The following is a 12,284-nucleotide window of genomic DNA, read 5'->3' on the forward strand; positions in this document are numbered from 1 at the left end:
TATCATTTCTCAGAACAGGCTGTTACTTTTTGTTTATATTTAGTGATATAAGCCTTTAAAAATCAGGTACTAAGCAACAATCTAAAATAAATTAATATACTTACCAAGAGATGACAGAAAATAAAAATAATGAACAGGAAACACAGTAAAGTTATAAAGTTATAGTTACATAGTTATAGTTACACAATTATAAAGAATTCATAAGATTAGAGAGAGGGGAAAAAAAATCAGTATTTATGTGAATTGTGGGTCAAACTGGTATGTCTCCTTGAATTGTATTTTCTTGACAGACTTGTGGCCTCACTATATCATACGTGCTTAAGCCAATCACTCCCTGTAGCTACAGACGTTCTAGTCTACCCTAGCTCCCTATCCATGCTGGGCCTCTGTGCCCTAGCTCTGATCGTAAGTCCTCATTCTATCACTTCTTAACAAAGCTGATTAGATCTGGAGTATCTTAATGGACTACTGCATAAACACTAACCTCATTTTTATTGTACAGCATACAAAAATATTAATGAAAATGCCTAAAAAATACTTATTTAGGAAACATCATTAAATATTCTAGTGCACTAAGAATTCCATGTAAGAACTGCAGAAAATTGTACACCTTCCTTTCTCCTTCTGTCCCAAGAAAATAAGAACATATACAATGGCCAAGATTGCATCCACAATTCTACTTTTGAATTCTGAACCCTGACTCAAAGTCATGCTTACTGCTATCTTGAGCTGAGCATAAAGGCCCTAAATTAAGTATTATTAGTTTTATCTGCACTCCTTCACTGTTTATCCCCAAAGCAGCATGTCAGTTTGTAGCTGACCATCAGGGGTTGAAGTAGGAAGCTGTTAAAACAGAAGCTGTTGTAAATCTCAGGCAGAGTGTCTCCTAGTTTTACTGTAGTGATACAGCAAAATAAAGGTGTGACTGCAACATAGACCAACAAAAAAATCTGCAGTGACTACAGGTTAATAGGGCCATATCATTTCTGTCTTCATTGTTGCCTTAATTAGATGTACTAATACAATTTCATTTTGTACAGATATTTATAGATACCTAATATCACTTCAGCTTTTGTCATCTATGTGTACTTCATCCAAGTGCAAGGTTACTTACTTCTGTTCCTTTTTAGTCATGGAGGTGGCTTAGCAAGACTCCCCTGGAAAATGTAGCTTTAGTTTTTACCCTATTGCCTATTGCTATACCAGCATTATTCCCTTACCATATTTACATCATGAATGCTGTCAGAATAATAATTAATCAAATCAAAACACAGAATGACAGTGTTTACCTGATGTAAGCACACTCTGAGAATGAAATTAGACTTGCTAAAATGTACATGCATAAAACTCTCACCATTTACATATATCATTCAGTATTCTTAAAAAATATGTACATACATATCATGAATTAAACGTAGTTCAGCACAAAATGAAACATTGAACCTTACGATAGTTCAGTGTTCAACAAAAAGTAGCTTTTACATGCTGTGCAAATACCTCTTGCATCATTATTTAAGCCTTAATGGATTTTTTCCTACTTTGTCTTATCCTTTCTCATCAATCTTTGTTTGCTGGTTTTCTCACAACTGTAACAGAACTTAACAAATTCCATTTATCTGAGAGTTTTTTCCTCTATTCACTCCACATATGAGCCCATGCTTAGCTGTGGTCCTTCTTCCTAAGCAATTTCTACTTAAAGCCTTGCTATCTTCCTCCATTTCTTCCCTGGCTAAAGTAAGTCTGGGAAAACAAATCATTGTATTATCTGTCAAGTTTCTGTCATTGGCATGTAAGCATGTATTTGTATTGTTATGGCTGCTCAGACGAGTGGTAAATTCAGCCAGGTTGCACTGAGATCCTAGCATTTTTTAACAGCCACAATTAGACTGGTAAGAATTTTATGACCTTGCATCTACTGCCTAAAACACTCATTTGAATTATAGTCTAAATCATTTTTGTACCTTCATCCTATTTAAATTCAAGCATATAAATGGAGGAAAGAACTGAAGTAATACAAATGATACAGAAACACCTTAAAATGGTATCAATCAGTATTTCAGTTAAATATCCCCCAACAATCTTCACATTCAGTGATTTTCGTGTTAATATCTCTAATCACTTTCAGAATAGATTCTACTATATTTCTATTTCTGTGTGCTGTTAAAAACAGTAACAAGACCAAAAAAAAAAGTATTTTAGTGAGGATTATAATAAAATACTGATTTTAATTTAAACAAAAATAAGCAACCTGTTTGGCAATCAAAGCATTGAGACTAATAAAACCACTGTAAATGTTATCTTATTTTATCCTGCAATTCTTCCAAATAATGTTTGTTTATACTAATAAAAATAAGTATTTCAATGTGCTAGATAAGAACCTTTTAGGCTGATAAAATAAATCCAGTGCTATTTTATCTTTAAAAAGACATCAGACTTGCAAAGAAAATACTCATTAGTAACTTGAAAACCATGTTATGCTACACTTGTGTTTAATAAGGTAACAATTTACATTTATGCAGTACCTTTTATCCCAAAGCAATTTACAACTTACAGCCAGAGATTATCACTTCATCTCCACTGAAACTTGCCAACTGTGAAGTGTCGCTCTGTACTATAAAGCAAGAATTCTGGTAGGTAACAATAAATATAAGGTTTCAGTTGAATAAGTATGATACATATTTATGCCTTGATTTAAATCAAGCAAAAATGTTAAATTACTTTTCTGAAGTTGCATTGCCTTTTTTATATAGCACTCACTTGCAAAATGAGAAACAGGTTCTATAAAAAGCAGAAAAACATTTCCAACATCCCCTCATAGATTATCTGCAACAAGTATTTCCAGCAATGCTGCTAGTCCAACAAGGACTCTTAAAGTGACATCTAACATATGGTTAAAACTTCTTTCTGAACTGCATCCTGTGTACATCTTTGGCAAGTTTACTTAGGAGTACCTTGAGATCAGGAGATAGATATAAAAATATCTCTAATGTTCAAATATTTTAATTAATACAAGGTTTAAGGGAAAAAAACAGCTAGTCCAAGCATTCAAAATGTCACATTAGGCTCTCTCCACTAGAATAATCATATTACCTTAAAAAAATTATAAGTTGTGTACTTCCACATTCTGTTAATTTATGCTCTAGAGTACATATTGTCAACTTATATCCTGCATCAACAATATGACAAAGAGATCCTTTAAAAAACACCAAAACACACGCAAGAAACAAACCCAAAACATTGAAAGCAAGAAGTTCTATGGTTCATTGTACTATGAGTTTAGGGCAAAGGTATTGGCTCACTTGCTATAAGGGTAAACACAATCAGTTTTGGTTTTCCAAGAAAATTTGGCATGAAGGTAACTATGACTGAAACTCACACTTTTTTATATGGAAAAGCAAGAGCATGTGGAAGAAATGAAGGACAGAAAATTTAAAACACTGATGAAAAAGAAAACCCCTTCTTGCTCAATCAGACTGTGGAACCGCCAGCCATAAGACAGAGTGAAAAGTAAAAGATGAGCTTAAAACATCAGAAAATACTGGATCACTCCATTCCCTGCATGCAAGACAAAGTCCTTCAGAGAAATAAATGCTCAACATCAGGATATAACCATGTCACCACACATTTAAGTTGCCTAATCCAACTCTACGTTAACCTTACTAAGCTGTTAAGTAATTTTTAGAATTAGTAAATTGTCCTTTGAAGACAAGAAGACCGCAGCAGGGAAAGAAGGATTTACAAAAACCTACACAAAAAGCCCATTCCAATTCCAAGATCAGAATCTGATTCTTGCCCTGGGGTCTACAGAGTGCTGTAATTCAGTTAACCTTCTACTAGAGTGGGAAAGAAGGAAATTGCTGCAACAAGAGGCAGATCTAAGAACTTACTGGCCGCAGAACCAGCCATATCACTGATCTGATTGAATTCATACATTAAAATGCTATGAAAAGCAGCCATATTGTTGTTTTCATGCTTTAAATTAACAGGGGAAAAATAAGTATTAACTGATCATCTACTGTGAAAAGATTTGGAGAAATACTTAAAGAAGCAATGTGAATACCCTGTCAGAATAAATCATAAAGTCTGCATTTTCATATGTATCTCATAGTGAATTCATCATGCAGCCTGACAAGGCCATTTTGAATTGATCACATCCAGTTCTTCTTGGACACTCATGCATAAACACTTGGTACAACAACATTAATGAGCAATGACATAAAGAATTTAGGTCTAACCAAACAGACTCCATTTGAACATTTACATACTTAAATCCTTAAGCTTTTTTCCCCACTCCCTTGAGCAAATAAGGTTTACTTTCTTGAAAGATGATTTTTTTAAAATTATCATTTGTTGTCATTTATTACATGATTTTCAGCAAGCACTCTTAGAAGAGTAGTAGCATGAGAAAGAGAAGCATAATAAGAGCACAGTGGAGACACATTCACCCCCACAGATTGCATCCATCTCCCCTCTCAGCCTGCATCAGACTAGTTATCTGCAAAGATTTTGGAAGAGTCAAAATCAGTTCAGAGTTCTAGTAAATCAGCCTGGCCAGACAAATTTCTCATAGCTTTCAATTAATTTCACTTCCTTTCTGCAACTGTCAGCTTTCTGATCCCAGCCAACCTCTTCTAAAGACTCTGTATTCTAACCAAGGGAGTTAATAATAATAATAATAACACAGCAGAAGCTTAACAAAAAAGTTCTTATTCATTACTACATAGTAATAATTTATAAGTAGTAATTTCTAAGAGATTCATAGCCTAGACAGATTCTTAATGTTTGGATATGGTAATAGTATTATTTTGGTTACATATAATCAGCAATCTAAAGAGTCAAGTGACCTTACAGTACACTTTGTTTATATCTCCCTGCTCCAAGCTTTCACTCAGAGAACAAATGGAGGATGTCACAGGAGCTATAGAAGTATGCTACAAATTATGTGTTCCACATCTATACTATACCTGTGGTCATCAGTACCACTTGGAAATTTCAGGAGATATTATGTACAACATAAGGAGATCAATTGTCTGTCCCTTGGCTTGTTATGGGAAAGTTAAAAATATTTCATGTCTAATATATGTATTAATCTGGGGAGTGATGAAAGTATTCTGGAAGAATATGATCCAGGATGCCCCCACCCATACCAACAACCATGAAGAGCAATAGATCAGCCATCACTGAGATGATCTGTCTTAAAAGAGTAAGTCCCTACTTATACCTCTTACAGTCAACATGCGAAGTTCTCACTCCAACTATACATGCTGGATTGACAAAGGAACGTCATAATATGATAGAAACAAATTCAACTAAACCAAGGTCTCAGCAGGTTAGCATCCACTCGGACACTAGCATGGTCACTTGATCTTAAAATTACCAAGTACCTGCAACTTCTTTTAGAACTTAGATTTGGTATAATCATAAAGGACAAAGCTAAATCATATCTTCAGTTTAATCTGAATAGCCCAGGCTTAATTTATTCTTAAATGCTAATTAATTTCTAGGCTGTAGGCTAAAAAACCAAACCAAAGTTAAGCCAAATACCAGTCATAACATCTTTATTTTATCCTTCCTCAATCTGAGAATGAAACTTTAATGTTACTTTGATGTTTCTGGCAAACAGGAATGGAAACTTCCTCCTTTTTCCTGTGTTTTTTCTTTCCCCTAGAAAACAAGATTCTGATTACTGTTTCAGAATAATGGTTTGACTAAAACTGACATTCCTTATGTTGCGCTATCGGCAACATCACCAGGCCGCCAGCACGGATCACTCAGCCCACCCCCGCTGAGGGGACAAGATCACTACATACACATTACAATCCGAGATCTTCTGGACACCTACAACACCTTAGCGGGCCTCACTTAGCATGGGAAATGTTTACTTCTGCTAGAATTTGCAAAGCAGCATTATACAGATTCTTTTATCCTCACTTTTCTCCCCTGACATGAGCACCACTGCATACAGTATAAATTTTTGTCTCCACACACACTGCTCTGCAGACCTTGTGGCATCCTGCTGAGCTCACAGGTTTTATAAGTGCCTAAAACAAGTTTGAATTAGAAGGTGAGGGAAGGCTGGAACTTATTCCAAGGCGAAAAATAAATGGGTCCCACCAATCTGATTTTCCACACATTATCCTCCCTTTCAGTATTCACTGCACAAGCATACACGTGTTTCAGCATCACCATGCAAACTCAGGTGTATCTTTGGGAGGTGCAGGCATTTGCAGGAGAGCGCTGCTATGCCATGGCTTCTCCCGAGCTTCTCAGTCGTGTTTATGAAACAGAGTTGAGGAGAAGCTGCTGTACCTGTTGTGCATGTGAGGGACATCAGACTCTAGTAGGGGAAAACCAAAGCTGTTACTGAAGTCACACACACAGAGAGGCTGAAGAGTCCATTTTCAAACTATAGGGTTTGCTCTGTGGACTGGTTCAGGATTTCTGAACTAACTAAAGGACCATCAATAGCTTCAACACAATCACTTTCAGGAAGAGCTGAGCTAAAATCAGAATTCAGCCTACAAAATGCACTTGACTGCCTACTTAAAAGTAAAGGTCTTTAAAAAGTAACTGTTCATTGTAACGTCTTGTACTCTGTTTAATCAGATAATAAGTAAATGGAAACGGTCTATTATTTATATTGTCTTCACTTGAATGTGACAGATTCATTTTCCTTTGCATATTACACCACCAAGTGGCCTAATGCTCTTATGTTTTTCTATTCACTATGTTTCCTCTGAAGACACCACTACACAAACCAAAATAAAATTAAAAAGAGGAATTGCTATCTAAAATTAAAAAATAACTGGAACAGAAAGAGATTTGTATTAAACATTCTCCTTTTACAGCTGCAATAAAGTGTAAATCCTCCAGTTGACTAGGGAGAAGCAGGGATGATGGGTAAATCCCACTTGTCCAGCCATCTCCACTCATGAGGGAAGCTATGTGGACCCAGCTGAACCTTGTTTAATTTTCTCAACCTGAGCAGTTAAAGTAGCCAAGAACCAAGGTCATAAATGTTTAAATTTCCTGCAATTTCATGCATGTCTAGCAAAAATGTTGCTATTTTAGTTCAGAGGTGTGCAACAAGGTATTTCTTCAGGTGCATAAAATCTCCTTAAAAAAGACAGTTACTAAAAGAAGTGCCTACAGGATTTGGACAAGGTCATAGGAAAGATATTTACAAAACACAGGCTTACACAAATATACACACACAACTAACAGCATGACTGCTCTATGGACAATAAGGAAATCATCCATAATTACGACTGAAATACAGTCTTCTTATAAAGTTTATTACAGTCTTAAGGATCTTGGGGTAGAAACAGATATTTGGCTATTATTACAAGTAAATGAATTTGGATAACTTTCCTTGACAAAGTAAAATGCCATTTTTTCACCAGTAGTAATTTACAGTGTGTTTCCAGATGGGACTTCAGCTCTTCAGTGCTGAAGTAAAAATGAGAAAATGCATCATAATGATGAGACAGTCTATTCAAACTGAGGGAAAAATTTCCCTCAGATTTTTTTCAGGACATATGCAGGTGGAAAATGACAGTGTCCCTTCAGTCCTCACAGAATCAAGAACAGAGTCACATTGAATCTTTCAGCTAATGAGGTAAAAGTCATATTGATAGTAATAGATGAACCAATAAAATATTGGCTATATTATTTACTTCATCCATGCATTGGGATATTTTTAGAAAGGTGTGCTGGTGTAAAATATTGGTTTTAAATAAATGTCTGCCACAAAACCTGTTTCTCCCGACATTTCTGCACGTTATAGACTACAAGCCAAACACATGAAAAACTCCTAGTGACTTTAGCAATCCAAAGTTCTACATGCTTGTATTATCATTGAAACCTTCTACCAAAGACTTTAGCATGCTTGTCTCCTGTGCCTTGCAGTGGTCTTTGCAGCCTTATGCTGTTACTAGATTCTGCCTCTTCTATGGGAGTACACTAGTGATTAAAGCAACAGAGTTTCACCAAATTTTCTATTAAGCACATTCAATTATATTGGTAATGCTATATATACGTTGATCAAAGACAACCTGCAAACAGTTGTGCTTATTAGATCCTTCTTTGCTCAATGTTTTGGGTAAAAAAAACAGCAATTTAAATAATTACATTATTTGGTATCTAATTAAATGACTGTATACTAATATGACCTTATGCTATCCACAAGTCTCAATCCAAGTTAAGAGATAGAAGAAGGTATGTGTGAAAATGCTTGGACATCTATTTCAAACATTTTCTCCATTAGTCTTCATGGCTAACAGTGACAGCAACACACATTATTGTCTCTCACTCTTAAATGCTAGTTGCTATAGAAACTTGACAGTGATTAAGATGAGGAATGTCATCCTCAGAAAATATGCAATGAACTGAAATGATTAATCCTGCACATTCAACTAACAAGAATGAGATCTTGCATTTCTAATACAGACAGTGTTAAAACTCTTCACAAGCTTACAAATGGCATTTCAGAAATTATGCCCAAACAGACTTTTTCTGAATAATGTCATCCACAGAAACAATGTGACCTGAAGCAGGTCTTTACGTGCTGACAGTTACTGCCAGCTGTTTGATGGCTAACAAAAAGTATTTCAAAGAGCATAGGTAAGAGCTTTCAAAGCAACTACTCAGGAGAAATTGTTGACACAGAGGTTCTCATCCTAGCCCAGCTCTGGGTTTCTGTGTACATAAGTGGCAACAAATTTCCTTCCTACTCTGTGATGTAATTCTAGAATCCATTCAGTTGACATCTAAAACATCTCTGTTCACATTAGCAAAACACACACGTACTTTACACTCTCAACCATTCTACCATTTTATTGCATTAGCTTCAGCTGACATGGAGATCTTGTTCTGAAGCTACAGGTAGACTAAGAACAAAAAGCTGTAAACTTTCCTAGGTGACAGCACACTTTCAGGTCCAAGTAGTACTCTCTTTTTCTTTGTAATTAATAGAAGCTTCTCTATTTGCGTTGAGTGTATTTTTCTCAAACCACAGAGTACATTTGCTCAAAAAGGAAATAATGTAGCAAGGATAAATTTACTTCAAAAAGTTGTATACAAGAAGTGAAAATCTTTATCATCAACTCCTAAAGCCAAGTTCTTCAAACTAAAAGAAGTTTCTGCAACTTTTAGAAGAAACAGAAGACATCTCATCTATTTAGTCCTCCTATAAGGCCACATAGAATTATAACTTGAGAATATAAAAGAAATACCTCTTGGTATGGAATACTGACACCTAATAGCTTCCTTTTTAAAAATCTGATTTTATCTGGAAAGCTGTGTTTCAGAAACTGTGTTCTAGTATTTCCATGATTCTTCTTATACAGTTCCTCATCTAAAAACCCACTGTATGATATTTCTTATACAGAAATTTTCTATATATTACTTCTTATATACTTTCCAGATAATTCTGTAGACAAGTGATAAATGTTATAATTAAATTACTCAGTATAGTCTGTATTAGTATATAGCAGACATCATGTAAAAAATCTCAAAATAATCAACAGCTAATTTACTCCACACTAAAGCCTATTGACAGAAGACCCTACAATTTCTAAACAAACAGAAAATAAGGATATGACATGCAGAAAAGTTCTGCAATTTTTATAGCAATAAAGAAACTTCAAGTGTCCTTTTATTTTCCAGCTTGAGCTCAAGCCTGTTGAATGAAAAGAAAATTGGAACACTCCAGTAATTTGACGTATTGTAGAGGGTCTTGCTGTGTTTGTAATCAAAACATGTTTCATGAAACAGATTTTAAAAGCCCTATCAATAACTGACCTCAATCTTGTTCAAATTTGGCTAGTTCAGTGCAAATATACACAAAGAAAACTTCTCTGAAGAAAGGGAGAAGAAAGAAAATGTTTGACATCAAATACTTTGTCTGTTAAAGATAGTTTACTAGGAGAAAGTTTTAGCCCTTCAGCAAAAGGTCAATGGAAATCAAGTCCCAATGTGTGATTTTAATCATTTGCAGACCGTACAGCAGAAAGAGTTACAAGTTTTCCTTACTGTTGTAACAGTTAAAGGAAAAGGAAGATGAGAAGAGGGGAAAGGAGGGAAAGGGAAAGAAAGGTAAAAAATGAAATGCTCCACCCTCAAGTAATGATGCCAAACTTTACACCTAAAAGCTACAGTTATACTACAGTTACTTCAAATCCAAGTGACAAGAATGCTGCTGAAGATACTACACTATACATGATGCATTCTTGCTCTGAAGAGATAAAACCTTGGGATTGTCATATACAAGGGAAAAAAAACCAAAACCAAACAACAGATCAATCTTTTAAGCTTGCAAAAGCTTTGAAATTATTCTCCCAGCCATAGCCATCAAAGCAGTAGAACAGAACATGCAGGAAGCATTACAAAACCAGAATTTTCGAATGTCTATTGTATGCCAAGCTGGGTTCAAATCATAAAACCTAGACTATGACTCACAAACATCACAGAAGTATCAAATAGAAGTCAACAGAGTCAGCTTTCCAAGGAAATCGGTAGATTGACTTAGTGCAATATGTGGAGTATTTGAATGTAGAGGTTTTGACTTTCAAGTTTCTACGGTTTGCCTACATCATACTTCCAAGTCTTCTATAATAACATATAAGAGATTTTATTGTAATTAAAGTTTAAAATTACAGGTAAGTACATGATCCCAGTAGATGGGAATTTGGCAAAACACTAAACATTGTGACAATTGGAATAAATCTGAAAGAAACTTTCAGCCTTCTGAAGTCTGTAGCTCTGTCTACAGCTCTTCTGCCCCAGCTCTTGGCATACATTGTACTGGTAAAGCTTTGATGATCTTGAGTCATCTCTGAAAACCATCAGCTTTCATTTTTACTGGGCAAAACTATAATCTCTAAGTAATGTGATTTATTGTTGAAATGTAACATTTTTTTGTGAAATTATGAAAAAACATTGCTAGGAAATAGGATGCCGTAACAAGTTACTTTTCAAACATATAAATGACAGCAGTTCCAAGTCACATCCAGCCTCTGTGTTGAGTCATAGGACATTCAGGACTTCCATCTTTCCTCTTTGCATAACTGAATCCCCCCAAAATTGGAAGGACTGCCCCTGATATGGGCTGAGAAGGCACAGTGTTTTACAAGACAGTGATAAGATTCTTATAGTTTTCCTCTGGTGCTACAGGTAACAACAGAGCCATTTAAGTATGAAGGAATCACAGAATCTTGGGTTGGAAGGGACTTTGAAAGATCATCTAGTTCCCTGACAGAGCAGGACAACCTAGAGTAGGTCACACAGGAACACATCCAAAGAGTACCAAGATCCAGCAGTAATGCTCCTGAATATTGCTGCAAAATGCAGCACCTTCTCTTTCCAAGCTTGCCTGAACTGAGCAGTGCTTTGAAAGGCTGCACAAGTGTTTTTGAGGAGAAAGAAATACTGAAAGGAGGAAAGGAGTGCTAGAGACGGGGATGTCAAACCCAACATGTATTCTAGGTACAGGTGCATGAGCCAACAATTAAGAAAAAGCATCTTTCTCTGATCCAGGGGATGTTATTGAATAAGACACCTAGAAAGGGCAGCTCTCAATACTGGCAGTGTCTCACATTACTTGCTTGTGCAAAATTCTCTCAAATTTCATTAAATTCAGGACACAGTCAGGAAATTTCAGAACAACAATTGAACAAATGGTCTTGCTATATAACAAAAGAAAAAAAAACAACTTAGAAAGTCTGCCAGTCCTCTTGTGGGAATAGAGGATATAGCAACTTTTTTTTTCATTCTATAAAACATGTCCTTTAAATATTTACTAGTCTTGTATTTTCTACATGTGGTCACATCCCAAGAAAAAGCCTTCTACCTCTCACTAAAGTATGCTTAAGAACATTCATTGCATATGTAATAAGAATATTAAAGGATCCAGATGTGAACTAGAAAAACAACTGTGTCTATTATAGCTAAATTTCAAACTACTGGAGTAAGATCAAGCAGGAAAGTTGTGGTTTATTCCAGAGCACCACCCACACAATTCTCTGAGTAGGTTACCAAATGACAATAAATCAAACCAGTAAAATGCAACACAAAACTGTCACATCTGATTAAATTCCCAATGACTGAATGGACAATGGAAAAGAGATTTTCTCTAAATTCTCAAGCCTTCAAAACAAATCTTGTGTAGATACAGAGCTGTATCACAAATTTCTAATTAACTATTTTCTTTGGCTATAAAACATCACATATGATTCAACAAACTTGAGGAATATTTACAGACTATCATGTGGGAATAAAATTAAAGC

Source organism: Colius striatus, chromosome 14 (genome assembly GCF_028858725.1).
Source record: "Colius striatus isolate bColStr4 chromosome 14, bColStr4.1.hap1, whole genome shotgun sequence".
NCBI lineage: Eukaryota > Metazoa > Chordata > Aves > Coliiformes > Coliidae > Colius > Colius striatus.